We start from the raw sequence: 13,085 nt of genomic DNA on the forward strand, positions 1-13,085 counted from the left end.
GCGGGAAAGAACCACAATAAAGCCCTGCATATCTCCATTGAGTGTAAAGGGATCACCCTGTCTCATGTGTTGATCGATAATGGCTCTTCGTTGAATGTGTTACCGAAAGCCGTGCTCGATAAACTTGACTACAAGAGCGTTGAATTGAAGCCTAGTGACATTGTGGTGCGTGCTTACGATGGTGCAAAGAGTGTTGTCCACGGTGAAGTTGTTCTCCCTATCAAGATAGGACCTCAAGTCTTCAATACTACCTTTTTTGTAATGAACATTCGTCCTGCCTACTCCTGCTTACTGGGACGCCCCTGGATTCATGGGGCAGGTGCTGTAGCTTCGTCTCTCCATCAAAAGCTGAGATATCCAATAGAGGGAAAGATTGTCACTGTGTGTGGGGAAGAAGAATACATTGTCAGTAGTGTGCATACCTTCAGATATGTCGAGATGGATGGTGAATTCTTCGAGACTCCGTCTCAGTCATTTGAAGTGGTTCCTCCGCCTAGTCCTGTCCTTAAGCCAACTCCCCTTGTGCCCGAGGTTATTCGAGCTCCTCCTGCCATGGTTTCCCTGAAGGACGCTCAAGCTGTGGTTGAAGATGGTGGCCGTACCGGCTGGGGTCAACTGATCAACATACCCTACAAGTCTGATAAACCTGGTCTGGGATTTAGCTCTGAAAAGATGGTCAAAGATCAAATCAATGCTGTAGAAGATGCCGACAGTGATTGCGACCTGGATAGCTAGATCTACCCAACAATTGGCGACGGACTCAATAATTGGAAGGCTGAAGACACTATCCCGATCTCCTTTAGTCAGGAGTAATTGTTATTGTCCATTTAGTATTGCAAATTTTAATTTTTCAAGTGAACTCCTTAAAGCATTGTGTCTATGCCCGGGGCACAATAGCTAATTTGTTAAGGGTTTTGTCATTTCATAAGCATATTCATATTCAATAAATCAATGGACCTTTTCGCATTCAAATATTGCGCTCTTTATTTTTATTATTTTTTTTTCCTGTCGTCTTTCAAACAAGCTATGCTTTCTTACACACACTCACGTAACAAATTGCAGATCCGTATCCACTCTGGATCCTATTGATAATAATTCTGCTACTGTTCATTATGACTTTGAAAATCCAATCTACCAAGCCGAAGATGGAAGTGAGGAAGATTGTGAAGTCCCTGGAGAGCTTGCCAGACTATTACTGCAAGAGGAAAGGACTATACAGCCGCATGAAGAGTCACTCGAAGTCATAAATCTAGGTACTGAAGTGGATAGAAAAGAAGTCAAGATAGGAGCAGGTTTGGAAAACCGTGTCAAAGAAAGATTGATTCAGATGTTACATGACTATGTAGAGGTTTTCGCCTGGTCTTATGAAGATATGCCCGGGCTGGATACTGATATAGTGGTGCATCGGCTGCCTACGAAGGAAGACTGTCGTCCCGTCAAACAAAAGGTTCGCCGCATGCGTCCTGAAATGTCTGAGAAAATCAAGGCCGAGGTTATGAAACAATTCAATGCCGGTTTCCTAGCCGTTACTTCTTATCCTCAATGGGTTGCAAATGTGGTACCAGTACCGAAGAAAGATGGTAAGGTGCGAATGTGCGTAGATTACAGGGATTTGAATAAAGCGAGTCCCAAAGATGACTTTCCGCTCCCACACATCGATGTTCTGGTAGACAATACCGCTCAACACAAAGTATTCTCCTTCATGGATGGATTCTCAGGTTATAACCAGATTAAGATGGCACCTGAGGACATGGAAAAAACTACGTTTGTGACGCAATGGGGCACTTTCTGTTACAAAGTAATGCCATTCGGCCTAAAGAACGCCGGGGCAACGTACCAGCGTGCTATGGTGGTTTTGTTCCACGATATGATTCATCATGAGATAGAAGTATATGTGGATGACATGATAGCTAGATCTCATACTGAAGAGGAACATCTCGATCATTTATACAAACTGTTCGAGAGGTTGAAGAAGTACAAGTTGAGATTGAATCCGAACAAATGCACTTTTGGAGTAAGATCCGGTAAACTCTTGGGCTTTATTGTCAGTGGTAAAGGAATTGAGGTTGACCCAGCTAAAGTGAGAGCTATTCAAGAAATGCCAGTCCCCCGTACGGAGAAAGAGGTCAGAGGTTTCTTGGGACGCTTGAACTACATTGCCCGATTCATCTCCCACTTGACCGCTACCTGTAAACCCATCTTCAAATTACTGAGGAAGAATCAAGAGATGATATGGAATGACGAATGCCAAGAAGCTTTTGACAAAATCAAGAAATATCTCCAGGAACCTCCAATTCTGATACCACCAGTTGAAGGAAGACCTCTAATCATGTATTTGACCGTGTTAGAAGGTTCAATGGGGTGCGTGTTAGGGCAACATGACGAGTCTGGTCGAAAAGAGCATGCCATATACTACCTGAGCAAAAAGTTTACCGACTGTGAAACAAGATACTCACTGCTCGAGAGAACTTGCTGTGCTTTGGCCTGGGCTGCTCGCCGACTAAGACAGTATATGTTGAATCACACCACTTTGTTGATTTCTAGGATGGATCCCATCAAATACATGTTCGAGAAGCCTGCCCTCTCCGGAAGAATAGCGAGATGGCAGATGATCTTAACAGAGTACGACATCCAGTATACTACCCAGAAAGCCATCAAAGGAAGCGTGCTCGCTGATCATTTGGCTTATCAAGCGGTGGACGATTATCAATCTATGAATTTTGAGTTCCCAGATGAGGATGTCATGCTTGTTACTGATGAGGAAAAACCTAGACCAGATGAAGGACCCGAATTGGGATCCCGATGGACTATGATCTTTGATGGATCTTCTAATGCATTGGGCCATGGTGTTGGGGTTGTACTCATTTCTCCCGAGGGTTACCATACGCCTCTCACTGCTAGACTATGTTTTCATTGTACCAATAATATGGCTGAGTACGAAGCTTGTATTTTTGGACTCAAAGCTGCTATAGATTGGCGAATCAAGTTTTTGAGTGTGTACGGAGATTCGGCCTTGGTAATCAGTCAGATCAACGGAGAATGGGAGACTAAACATCCAAATCTCATCCCTTATCGAGAGCGGGTGATGACATTAATCCCATACTTTGAAGAGATTACATTTGAACATATTCCACGAGAGGAGAATCAGTTGGCAGACGCATTAGCTACCATGTCATCTATGTTCAGAGTCAGATGGGACGGTGAAGCTCCCAGGATTACTATTGAACGATTGGATGAACCGGCATACTGTTATGAACTTCACACTGAAAAGGTACAAGGGAAACCTTGGTTCCACGATGTGAAAAGATATTTAGAAGCTCAGGAATACCCTGAAGGGGCATCCATCAATGACAGAAAATTCCTGAGGAAGTTCTCCGCTAAATTCTTTCTGAGTAATGGAGTGTTATACAAACGTAATCATGACTCGACTCTGCTTCGCTGTGTGGATAAAACGGAAGCAGAAAAGATTATGGAAGACATGCATGACGGTATTTTTGGGACTCATTCTAATGGACATACAATGGCCAAGAAGATTCTGAGATCAGGGTATTATTGGTCTACCATGGAAACTGATTGCCACCATCACTCCAGGACCTGTCACAAGTGCCAGATCTATGCGGACAAAGTACATATGCCCCCTGCTCCATTGAACGTGTTAACAGCTCCTTGGCCCTTTGCAATGTGGGGCATCGATATGATTGGAGAGATTAAACCTACGACTTCTAATGGACATCGCTTCATTCTTGTCGCTATTGATTACTTTACGAAGTGGGTAGAGGCAGCCTCATTCGCTTCTGTCACCAAGAATGTGGTGGTACGGTTCATCAAGAATAGCCTTATTTGTCGGTATGGCATCCCTGAAAGGATTATCACTGACAATGGTACTAACTTGAACAACAAGATGATTACCGAACTCTGCACGCAATTCAAAATTAAGCACCATAACTCTTCCCCGTACCGGCCAAAGATGAATGGCGCCGTGGAGGCTGCTAATAAGAACATTAAGAAGATCATACAAAAGATGACGGTAACGTACAAAGACTGGCATGAGATGTTACCATTTGCTCTCCATGGTTATCGCACTTCAGTACGCACTTCGACAGGGGCAACTCCTTTCTCTTTAGTCTACGGAACGGAAGCTGTTTTACCAGTGGAAGTCCAGATTCCCTCTCTAAGAATCATGAAAGAGGCGGGCTTAGATGAAGATGAATGGATTCAGACTCGACTCGATCAGATAAATTTGATTGATGAGAAGAGACTTGCGGCTGTTTGTCACGGGCAGATATATCAGAAGCGCATGACCCAGGCATTTAACAAAAGAGTCAAGAGACAGGTGTATCAAGTTGGCGACCTGGTGATCAAGCGTGTCATCCTACCACAAGGAGATCCCAGAGGCAAGTGGACTCCCACATACGAAGGGCCATTTGTGGTTAAGAAGGTATTCTCCGGTGGAGCCATGATACTTGCTACAATGGATGGCGAGGACCTCCCGCATCCTGTGAACGCGGACATAGTTAAAAAATACTACGCATAACAGAGACCCGCTAGGTCGACGTACCTAGGCAAAAGTAAGGGCATCCCGGCGAACCAAAAGGGTTCGGGCAAAAATTAGGGATAAACATATAAAAATGTACACCCGGCAAGTCGAAAACCTGAAAAGGCGGCTTGAGCAAAAAAGGGTATCCCGGTGGACTGAAAACCTGAAAAGGCGGTCCAGGCAAAAATTAGGGATTAAAGCGTATGACTATGTCCCGTTCCCTGTCAGCTTCAACCAAGTTCAAGGGACCGAACAAGCCAATCACCTTTATCCGACAGCAGGAGACAAGATGCTTGAAGACATGATGACAGTATTGGAATTAAAATCAATAGGACTTCTTCTGCATAGCTTTCTCTTTTTCTTGACAATTTCCTCTTACTAGGATTTCTGTCTCCTTGTACATAAATTGCCTGTTTATAGGCCCTCTTTCAACATCAATACAATTTCATTTCCAAAAAGATGCTTCTGTTTTACGTTCTCTGTTTTGTTTGCGTAAACGTCTAGTGGTTTCATTTGAACTGACTTATGCACTTGGATATGACCAATGTTTACAAAAATGCATGCCTAAAATAGCAATAGCAATTACTACACGACTTCAGGATCGAGGAAAAGGTCTAACCACGCTTTCCAAGGAGGCTGTTACTAATTCGATTCCCCGGCAACGCCAATTATTCCCCAGAAGAGGTCGGCACCGCCCTACCGAAAGGTCATCCCTTCCATCCCCAGCCAGGCCCCGTTGGACAGAACCCAAATCCCCAGCTAAGGAAGGGCCATCAATACCAATGTCTCCGACCAGCAGACTGAGATTTATCTCCCCAGTAGTGTCCCCTGGAAGAATGTTTCAGACGCCTAATGCATTCATTACATCATTTCATACTACATACCTGCATACAACGCTCACATTTACTTCATTCCGCATCATACACTTTACATCATTTCATAACATATACATGCATACACATGTATACCAGGTCCGCATGCATGCAACATTTGCATCTCATGCATCATGACATCGCATGAAGCTAACTTTATTTTTCAGGCTAATTATCCCCCTGATCACATTCAAGGTTCGAGTACAGCTCTCAGATATACTCCGTGTCAACATTCATTCTGACATCCTCCCAACGATGGCATCTATAAGCCCATCCCAGACATTTATCGCCAATACAACAAATATTATCAGATACAGCCCAACGTACGGTTCATTCTGATTCAGCCCAACACATGACTCCTTCAACTCAGATACGATCTAGCGTACGATCCATTCTGACCTTCATACCACTCAAATACAGTCTAATGTACGACCAAGTTAGACCTTCAAGTCAGATTCTGCAAATACAGTCTAATGTACGACCAAGTTAGACCTTCAAGTCCGATTTTGCAAATACAGTCTAATGTACGACCAAGTTAGACCTTCAAGTCAAATTTTGCAAATACAGTCTAATGTACGACCAAGTTAGACCTTCAAGTCAGATTTTGCAAATACAGTCTAATGTACGACCAAGTTAGACCTTTATCTCCCTTTCTCAGGTGCTACCTTCGGACAGGTACATTCCTGAATGGTAGTCTAGTATACGGCTACTCCCTTTCTCAGGTGCTACCTTCGGACAGGTACATTCCTGAATGGTGGTCTAGTATACGGCTACTCCCTTTCTCAGGTGCTACCTTCGGACAGGTACATTCCTGAATGGTAGTCTAGTATACGGCTACTCCCTTTCTCAGGTGCTACCTTCGGACAGGTACATTCCTGAATGGTAGTCTAGTATACGGCTACTCCCTTTCTCAGGTGCTACCTTCGGACAGGTACATTCCTGAATGGTAGTCTAGTATACGGCTACTCCCTTTCTCAGGTGCTACCTTCGGACAGGTACATTCCTGAATGGTAGTCTAGTATACGGCTACTCCCTTTCTCAGGTGCTACCTTCGGACAGGTACATTCCTGAATGGTAGTTTAGTATATGGCTACTCCCTTACTCAGATGCTACCTTCGGACAGGTACATTTCTGAATGGTGGTCTGGCATACGACTACTCCCTTTTCAGCAGATTCAGCCTAACGGACGGCCCATTCTGCAACTCAGAGACGATCTAGCATACGATCCATTCTGATCTTTCATCCCCATCAAAGTCATCCGCCTAACGAACAACTCACTCTGGTATTCAGACACGGTCTAACATACGATCCATGCTGATCCCATATCCCCAGCAGTATATAGCATACTCTGACTCCCCAGCGAAGTCGACGGCATAATGGATGACTCACTATACGGTCTGATGTATGACCCGGTGTGACACCCATGTCTCTAGATATCGTCTAACGTACGACACAATCTGGAAATCTCCTCAGCAAGTTTCTTGGATGGCATCTTTAAGCCCATCTCCGTCAAGACTGATGGACAAGCGCAAATTTTCGGGGCATTCTAGTGTTCAATAATCTTTCACCTCCAGACCACGAACGACACATGCCATTCTACTCTCTCGGTTCGAGAATATTGAACAGGGGCAGCTGTCATACCCCAAAATTTGCCCGTTGGCATTACCAAGCATTTTCCAAGACCCTCTGACTTGTTCTGCAAGGCACTGATATCAAATGGACAAAAGCCCACTCACAACAGGCCCAATCCACAGGCGGCCCAAAACAGCTGGCTCGCTAGGCGAGTAGCTCCTTCGCCTAGCGAACATTGCATCATGCCACTCGCCCAGCGAAGCGTTGGATCCAGGAAAAAGCCCAGACCTAGTTTGCTCGCTAGGCGAGCAATTCCTTCGCCTAGCGAAGCTTGCGAGAATTTGAGGTTTTGGACCTCATTTTAAGCCCATTAGGTCACCATTACCACTATTATAAATACCTGCTCCTCTGCCACGAAAAATGACACACAGAGACGGACTCACCCACACGGAGACACTCACACAGAGGCCCGGAGGAAACCCTAGCACCGAAACCCTGCTGATCCAAAGAGTTCAGAAGGCGGAAACCCTGAAGGCCGCTTACCCGCTCCGAAGCTACCGCCGCCCAACTCAATCCGGCTCGCCAATTCAAGGTTGCAACTCGATTTGCAAACAGGTTTGCATCACTATTATCGCTTTAGTTTCTTAATTGGCATAGGATATCACTTTAGGGTCTTAATCTACATATGATTATCACTTTGTATTCTTATTTTGCATGTGGTACCGCTTTAGTGTCTTAATTTGCATGTGATATCGTTTTGTACTCTCATTTGGCATATGGTACCACTTCATGTTCTTAATTTGTGGAGGATATTATAATTGAATTCATAAACATTTTGAAGTTTTGCATGAGAATTTAAATGTGCTTGAATATTGTGAAACTGAACCATATAATTATGTGTTGGATGCCATAAGCCATGTTGCAGGTTGAGGTCATAATTTCAAACCCGTGGCCGCTCGCTAGCTCATCGCTAGGCGAGCCCGCAGCGAGCCTTCGCTGGGCCTTCGCTAGGCGAAGCAGAGGCGACCGGGTCAGGGGCTGCTTTGCCTTTTTGCTGCCCATTTTATGTTTACCTAATGATGATTCTGCATTATTTGGCTTAAATTCCTGGCTGTGATATTTATTTTATGGTGCAATTTCCAATTGTATTTTACCTCGATGCTTTAATCCGTGTGTTCATGGTGTAAAGGCTAGCATACTTCCGAAGAAATAGCCGGCTAGGTACTCCGCTTTATGCATGGGAAGCCTTCATGAAGAGGGATTCTAAATTATTTCACTTTAATGTGAAGATTCATATTGATTGCCTAATTAATGTTAATGTAGTGATCCTTAATGTGTTGATTTTAATGTATCGATTTAATGCGGTATCACCATAATTACCTAATGAACTTAAAACATGGACTTTAAATAAATGATATCGGACCTCTCTTTATTACCCCACGATTACAATATTACGGTCATGTCCCGCGAATATGGGGATATCCTTAGCAAAGACCCTTCGGTAAAATCATCATAGTCCCTCGGACGTTGCCTTCGAAAATACAATTTTGTCCCTCGATGACCCTTCGGTATAGCCTACGGTTAAATGATGATAGTCCCTTCGAATGCTAAGGTATCCTCACAACTGTTGCCTTCAATGACCTATCGATGACCCTACGATGACCCTTCTACATCCCAAGGATAAAACTACTTACTTCTCAATAGTAAGGACAGTTTTACCCTCATAAGGATAGGAAATGCCCGGAAAGACCTCGGACAGGTATAACCTTAATTGCTCATTCATAATCTAAAAAATACTTTTCACACCTCACACCTTTCAAACATCTTTTGGAAAATCACCACTTAGCATACATCCGTACTAGGATCATTGCCGAGTTATATTTTTCTAAATTACTTTCAAAAAACTATACGAGAGAACCACTTTGTATACATTCATGCAAGAATCATTACAAAGTTAAATTCTCGTTTTCAAAACATTTTTCACACATTTCTCAACCACCTTTTTTCAAACAAGGAAAACATAAATGATTGAGCAATTAAGAGCCCATGGATAACCATGGATACAAAGGGTGCTAATACCTTCCCTTTGTATAAAGTACCTCCCGAACCTAAGAATTTAAAATTAAGGTCTTTCCTGTTCTTTTCCACCTTTCCTTATGGGATAAAAGAAAAGTCGGTGGCGACTCTTGCTAACCGCGACATTGCGATAAAAATCCAAGAAGGTCCAGTTCACCGTATGACAGTATGACACTTGGACTGAACAAAACTTTTAGAAACAAACACAATCACGCTCAAATTTACTCGCAAAATCTAGGTAATAGACTGAGACTAAATGTTGCACCTCATGATGGAACATCTGGTCTCACATGATGCATGTTCACAATTAACATCTTGTATTAGCCATGTTATTTTATCAAAATCAGTCAATCAAAAGAACAACACTATCACAAATAGATGAAGGCACAATAGGATTTGGTAATTAAGAAAATGGTGGATCCCCTAAGGGGTATCATTAAGTAAAATATGTGTAACAAACTTCTGCATTTGATTACTATGGTGAAGATTGTGAAAGTTGCTAGTTTAAATTAGGTGGATATATTGAAGAAGAAGAAGAAGTCAATTTCATGGAAAATTTTAAAATAAATAGCTCATTCTTAAGCACCTATAAACTTGTTGGAGCAATCATCCAAATTTCAAATGGAGTGACAATCCTGGTGAATGAAGGGTCAATCAAAGGTGGGAGTATCAAAACAAATATCAAAATCCAAAATCATCGCATCAATAATACTCAAAACAACAGCATAAGTATCCAAACCAACAACAATAATGCTTAAATCAACAACATAAATACTCAAACCAACAACAAACATACTTTAATCAACATAATTGTATCCAAATCAACAATAACCATCACAACAATACTATCAACAACCTCGTCAAATACAACAGAGGTACCAAAATGATAACCAGCAACAACAACAATCCCAAGATTAGCTATGAATTTTCTAATGTTAATCTTCCTTTCCCCTTCTTCTATGTATCAAGATTGTAAAAAAAATGGACATTTGAAACCCTTTTCTTTTTTCTCATTAAATATGCATTGTAATAAGCTTTTAGGGTTTAGAGAATAACATAATTATATCCATCAACGTTGTAACAATGTCATAAATTTTACTCGTTATTTTATATTATTTTATAGTCCAAATTAGTCTTTGACTTCTTCATGAAAAGTGTATCTCTAGAAGTTAGCTCTTCTAGTTTTACCTCAATCAGAGTTACAAAACTCCATATATGATCAACATACTACACATAGGTAAAATTGAATTTGAAACAACGTATTGCTATTTACGTGAACTAGGCTGTTATTTTGTGTTTAATCTAACGTGGAAGTCTGGCATGGTGAGAATCACGATGCACCTTCCTTGGGAAGAAGAGTTATTGCTTGGAAAAATGTTTGGATTATGTCATTGTGCTCAATACACTATTACGGAATACACATTTCACAATGGTGGGGAGAAGGATTCCACCATAAATTGTGGCCCATGATAAATAAGTGTATGGTTGTATGTGCCTTATTTACCACCATAGGCTACTAGTCGTGGTAAAAACACACTAGCGTATAACATACCACTCAGTTGTATAAAGCAACCATAGTAAAATGTTGAGGTTAAGGGTTTGATATCCATCGCTTGAATTTTTGCATATTTCAAAACATTTCATGTGGTGAAAGACTTATCGCACAACATTTCGTCACGATCCTAGATTATAACCATGGTGGTATGCTTAATTGAATTTATTATAACTTATGTGAAATACTTATTTCACCAATTGTTCACACATATAACCTTTAAATCTAATTTTAAAATCAATAATGACAAATTAAGTTATATTAGAAAAAAAATTACACTAATAAATGTTGTACAAGTTTCATACAACTCATTTTCCATATTTTTCTCTATAACGATTAAAATTTGTTTCAATGCTTCTAATTCTTCTGCCAACACTTCCTTTGTATCTAGATTAATTTTCAAAATATTATTTACTTTGTAATCAAAATTAGAGGTAAAGGAAGTGATAGTTAAAGAACTATAAGCATTGAATCAAGTATTAACAATTAAAGAGAAAGATACGAATAATATGATGCAAAAAGCTCGTAAAACATTGATAAGTGTAGGTTATTTTCTAATATAACTTAATATTTCATATTATATTTTTCTAAATTAATTTGAAAGGTTATATATATATATATATATATATATATATATATATATATATATATATATATATATATATATATATATATATATATATATATATATATATATATATATATGATGCAAAAAGCTCGTAAAACATTGATAAGTGTAAGTTATTTTCTAATATAACTTAATATTTTATATTATAGTTTTCTAATTCAATTTGAAAGGTTATATATATATATATATATATATATATATATATATATATATATATATATATATATATATATATATATATATATATATATATATATATATATATATATATATATATATATATATTCAGTAAGGGGTTGGAAAAACACTCAAACCACATACGATATAGTAAACTCATCTTCTATGACATGTTGACCGAACGTAATGAAAGCTGCAATGTATAAGGTATATCATTAAAAATAACAAACATTAATAATAACATAATCAATCACAATATACCTCAACAAAAACATCAACAATACAACAATCACAATAATTTATCTTAAACAACATGATACAACTTTTATCAACAAATACAATTTTTATCAACAACATACAACTTTTATCAACAACATACCTTAATAACAGCATACAATATTTATCAACAACATACAACTTTTATCAACAAAAACAAAATCATCAATAACAAATAAATTTTATCAACAACAACATACAACTGAATTTTATCAACAAAAACAAAATCATCAACAACATACAACTTTTATCAACAATAACAGCAACATACAACTTTTATCATATATATGAGTTAAACAAAATCATCAATATACTTAAACAATAACATTCACAATAACATTCACAATAACACAAACAACACATATGAGCTAAACAAAAACATCAATATACATAAACAATACCATTCATAATAACACAAACACCAACAAATAATTTATACAAAAATAATATACAACATAGTTCAACAAAAACATTAACATATCCTAACAAAAACATAAAAAATATCACAACTCATAACATAAAAGGTGGAAATGTCTCACGTTCCTGAAATGTGAAGAGGAAATGAAAAAAATGAGTTTGTGTAACATCTTTCCTTGATCCATAAGAGTTAAAGAAAATATGTTGGAGTTTGGTTAATAGATAGTATGCAATCGTTCATGCTGATTAGGATAAGGTGTGAGAGAGATGTTTGTGTTTTGTTTTATGAGAGATATGATTGTTCTATCTTGGACGAGAGAACTTTTGCTTATATATAGGTTATACTTTTCATAACGATTGATAAAAATGGTTGTGATGAAATGCAGGTACACTTCACACCGGTTTCTATTTTAGACCGTGGTGAAAGGTATTTTAATATAAGTATAAGATCATAAGTAACACACCTATTTTGTAAAAAAAATGAAAAATGCTAGTGTTGAGATTTGAAGCATGTCACTCCTGGTACTTTTCACTACGGTTGTTAGGTTTGACCGCTGTGAAATTTCTTTTAGTAAATAACAAAAAAGACCCTAAAAATGAATTATTACTATGGTGTTGACTAAATTATCGTAGTAATATGATAATAGAAACTGTATATTTTATAGTAGTGGTAGGTGCACCACAATTAGATGATTATTATGTTTTATAATTATGGCAAAATACTTAGAGTGTGTTGTTGCAAGATATATGTGTATCGCTATTGACTGTATTTTGTATTTCTTCTTCATTTTTATTTTGTTTCTCGTGTGTTAGTCTCTCATTTCTTTGTCGTTGTAACTTTCACAATAAAATACTATAAAATTTGTCTGATTATGGTGATTTTAACTTGAATTAATCATTTTCCACAGTCATTTAGAATCTTTATTAAAAACCTACAAAAACCTAAATGTAGGGAATTTAATGTTAAGAACATCTTAT

The sequence above is a fragment of the Lathyrus oleraceus genome, chromosome 1, assembly GCF_024323335.1.
Source record: "Lathyrus oleraceus cultivar Zhongwan6 chromosome 1, CAAS_Psat_ZW6_1.0, whole genome shotgun sequence".
Lineage (NCBI taxonomy): Eukaryota > Viridiplantae > Streptophyta > Magnoliopsida > Fabales > Fabaceae > Lathyrus > Lathyrus oleraceus.